At 38.3% G+C, this 4566-nt stretch overlaps 1 pseudogene; it reads left to right on the top strand.

Moving 5' to 3' along the window:
• Positions 1-2159: 2159 nt before the first annotated feature.
• On the top strand, positions 2160-4027 carry LOC144373423 (transmembrane 9 superfamily member 3-like; annotated as a pseudogene).
• Positions 4028-4566: the final 539 nt, after the last annotated feature.

Raw genomic sequence — 4566 nt, 5'->3', positions numbered from 1 at the left:
TTCCTATCTTATTTCTGAACCTAACCCTTCAACACACTGTAATATGGTCACCTTCTACCCAAAAGGCTGAGTCAGAACCTGGGCAGTCAACTTGAACATTTCTATCTTTTCCAACCCACATTCAAATTTTGACCCAGTCCTATTGATCCAACCTCTTTAAGTATCTCCCATACCAACCCTGCTCTCTCTGCTCTTACCACTACTATTTCAATTCAGGCATTTATCATTTTTACGTGAAGTACACAGTAAACTCCTAACAGATCCCCTAAGTTCATTCTGAAAATTATCTATCCACTAACCACACTGATCCTAAATCTTTTATTTTCAACACAGTGACTGCAAAGAAATCATATAACAATTTCATCTAAGAGTTGGGGGGGGTTGGTAAAAGGAGGGTGACATCTTTAATTAAATAAATCATTCACCATAGAGTAACTGGGAAAATATTATCGATGAAATCATAATTGTTTTATAATGTTTATTTAGAATTGTCAAAATCTTTTAAAGGAGGCCATATTCTTTTTGTGAATATTGAACAAGAGTATGTGGTGTAAAGAAAGAAAGAGGAAAGGAAAAAGAAAAGCTAAGAAACAATTCTGAATAAAATCCAGTGGGTTCACGTTATCCTTAGAATAAAGAGTCATTATGGCCCCGGTTTGTCTGCCACAGCATCTCATCAATGATTACTAAACAGAAATGCTATATAGAATGAAAAGTGAGAAACTGCTATATGAAATCTTAAATGACTTTTCACATGCTTTGAACACACTTGAAATACCAAACCAATTATACGCCCCCATGAAGACACTGCACACACACACACACACACACACACACACACACACCCTCTGATTCCTATTTTCTTTTCCTTCAAACAAAGAAACTCTTACAGTTGCCTTACAAAATCTTCTTTGCCAAAGTCAATTTTGAAGCTAAATAAAAAGCCTCTAGCCTTTGTTTGCAATTTTATACGTTGTGTGAATACCTCTATTATATTACTTATCACAGTGTAAAGAAATGCATGGTTTGTGCATCTCTATTTCCAATGTACAATGAACTTCCTGGGGATAAAAATCAATTTTTTTATCTTAGTAACCCCAACATCAAGCCTGACATGTGAATAAATGTTTTCTAAAAACTTGAGGACTTTTAAAAAAGTTTAGTAAATAAGAGGCAAAAACAAATTCCTTAATTCCTTACCTTAGACAAATAAGCTTAGATTTGTTCCTGATGGATATACAATTAAAAAATACCAAGAACTTTGAAGAATTACAATAATGATATATTGATGACCACTCTGAAAATCTGCTTTAAAATGTCTGTTTGTCTGCTTTCCTTATCTATCTTCTATTATGCTAAAGAACTGCACAGGGAGCTGAAGAAATGAAAACAGCCTTTATTTAATGCTCACATGCTTTGCACATACTGAAAACCATCCAGTCTGAAAACCAGTCTTTGCACATATAGTAATTGTGTGACAGATGGGCTCTGGCTTGTCACACAATTACTATATACACAGTATGGAACTAGAATCCAAAGTAAGCTAATAGATCGTAGCCAACTACACAATCAGGGAAAGACTCCCCATCAGGTCTTGTGATGAATGCTTCCTATCCTTGATCAGCTCCTGGGCACTGTGGGGCACTAGGATCCAACAGGCTGTCAATCAGGGCGCATGGTCCAGTCTTCAGTCTTTTGTCAACCCCTCCCTCTACAGCATTCTTAAAATTACTTCCTTGACTCCACTCAACTCATTAGTTCTTCATTTACTTTTTATTTCACCTATTTGAAAGAAATTTATTTATATATTCTTTCAAAAAATATAGAATAGTCACCTTTGGCAAGCTCTATGCCTGGTGTGTGGGAGATTCAAATTGAGAACAAGTGATATCCTTGTCCCTATGAATTTTTTATCTTTTTGGGGGTGGGATAAGCATTTTTCAAAAACTCACTTAAATCTGCACAATGCTGTTGTGGCTGAGTCAGAGAAAGAGGCTGGCAGGATCAGGAGGGGGGCACAGGAGCTGTTAAGGCAGGGGCATCAGCAGAGCGGCTGGGCCCAGGCCTTGAGTCTGCCAGTGCCCTGTGGATGTGAATCACTGCCGCACAAGCACCAGAGGCAGAGCAATTGATGGGCCAGTCAGGCATGAGCGCTCAGGATGAGGCCTCTGCAGGGCGCTCCTGGCCTGTCAGCTTCTGCTGCACTGCTGCTGCTGCTGCCCAGGGCCCAGGCAGAGGAGCATCAACACATGTTCCCAGCAGAGGCTCCATCTGGTAGTCTTTTAGGCCCCTTCTGACCTTAAAGTCTCCAGTTTCCCAGTGGAAGGCCTGGCCCCAAAACAATCTCTTGCATTTGGTCTAAAGTTGATCGGTGGTTTAATTGCATTTTCACATTCAAGATTGGATGTTAAGGATTCTAGGAGTGGCTTTCACTTAGGACTGGATGGTTTTCAGAATGGTGAACTGGAGCAAGGCAGGAAAGTCAGTTTCAAGATACAGAAGAAGTTGTCTTATGGATGAAAACTGTTGGACCCTTCCAAAATTGCCTCAAAACATATAAGTACTTTTCACTTCTAATCTGTGTGGGGTCAAAAAAAGTAACAGTCATTACCATGAAGCTCTAGGAGAAACATCTCAAGGAGTTGAAATGGAATTTAGTGGTCTAGATATTAAATTTAAAGATGATGTGATGCCAGCCAGTTACTGTGAAATTGATTTTGATAAAGAAAAGAGATGCCTTTGTTTATGCTATCAAAATTCACTACTGGTACCAGATGTACATAGTTGATTTAGCAATATGGGGTATTATTGGTGAAGCAGATGAAAATGTAGAAGTTTGTTATCTTTGGACCTACAAAAAGCTTGAAATAGATTTTAATGGAAATTTAATTGTTGGAGGAAATGTGAAACTGTTCCCAATACCAAAATACAGATGTCATATTTGGTAAAATGGAAAAATTCAGATGTAAAATTTGAAGAACGATTGCACAAATATCTTGTGATCCATCCTTTTTTCAACAGGGGATTCATTGGTTTTTAATTTTCAACTCCTTCAGGATGATGATCTTCTTGATAGGCTTAGTTTCAATGATTTTAATGAGAACTTAAGGAAAGATTATGTCTGGGTCAGTAATGAAGAAATGGCTGACATGGATAGACTTAGGAGATGGATATGGATAGAAACAGGTACATGGAGATGTATTTAGATCATCAAGACACCAGCTAATATTTTCCTCTCTACTTGGTTCTGGATTTCAGATATTTCCTGTGTTTCTCATTATTATTGCAATGATAGAAGATTTATATATTTTTCTATGCTGCTACATCACCAATGAATGATTATTTTGGAGGAAGTCTGTATGCTAGACAAGGAGAAAGGAGATGGATAAAACAGATGTTCACTGGGGCATTCCTTATCCCAGCTTCAGTGTGTTGCAGGCCTTCTTCAATTTTATATTTATTTATTACCATGCTTCAAGAGCCATTCCTTTTGGAACAAAAATCTAAATCTTATTGGTATAATACTTGGCTGAAATTTGTTAGGTCAGCCCAACTTCCTTTGTTGTGCCAATGCTGTGCCTTGTCCTATACTGGAGAAAAAATATTTTATGTAGCCTGCAGTTATTGTTTTCCTGGGAAGTATTTTACCTTTTGGCTCTATCTTTATTGAAATGTATTTCATTTTCACATCTATTATGTCTATGACTTCATAATGCTGGTTCTGGCCATCCTTTGCATTGTTTCCATCTATGTGATATTGTGTGCACATACTTCTTGCTAAATGGGATTATAGGTGGCAGTGGACAAGTTTTCTCTCTGCTGAATCAACTTCAATCCCTGTTTACACGTATTCGTTTTACTAATATTTTTTTTGAAACAAAGATGTATGGCTTACTTCAAACATCATTTTACTTTGGATATATGGTGGTATTTAGCACAGCCTTGGGGTAATGTGTGGAGCACTTGTTTACATGGGAACAAGGGCCTTTGTCAAAAAAAAATCTATACTAATGTGTAAATTGACTAGAGACACAAGAAAACCTGGAAATTTGGATCAATTTCTCTTTTATATGGGTAGAAGTCAGTGCTGTTTTCATCTAAACCCTGAAAGGAACTGAGAAAGGGAAATGGCCTTCCTGATAATAGGTGGCTCGTCCATGATCTCCACAAGTCAACAAAAGCACTCCTAATAGAACGAAAAACCTCAGGCAGGACCACATGGTGGTCATATCAAAAACTATGTGGAGACTGACTCTGAGGCAACAGAAATTACTGAGCCAACCTTTTTCTTACCAGGCATTACCTACCCAAGGTTTGCCCAGAACAAGGGGAAATGGCCATTTAGCGAGCAACCTCTTTACCAACATGGACTGTGACTCTCCAGTAATCTTCCCACCCCTGAGACAAAAGTACAAAAGTGATTGAAGATGCTCAATCACCAAGCTGCCTCACTTCTTGCCCCTGTCCTGACTCACATCGTGGAGTCATTGAATAAAAGACAGAATCTTCGAAGGGTCACTGCTCCATGTTTCTTTCTGAAATGCTTCTGTGTGGCTGTGGAGCCAC

This window comes from Ictidomys tridecemlineatus, unplaced genomic scaffold (assembly GCF_052094955.1).
Source record: "Ictidomys tridecemlineatus isolate mIctTri1 unplaced genomic scaffold, mIctTri1.hap1 Scaffold_39, whole genome shotgun sequence".
NCBI lineage: Eukaryota > Metazoa > Chordata > Mammalia > Rodentia > Sciuridae > Ictidomys > Ictidomys tridecemlineatus.
The sequence above is the reverse complement of the archived record's forward strand: the minus strand, read 5'-3'. Positions and strand labels throughout refer to the sequence as shown.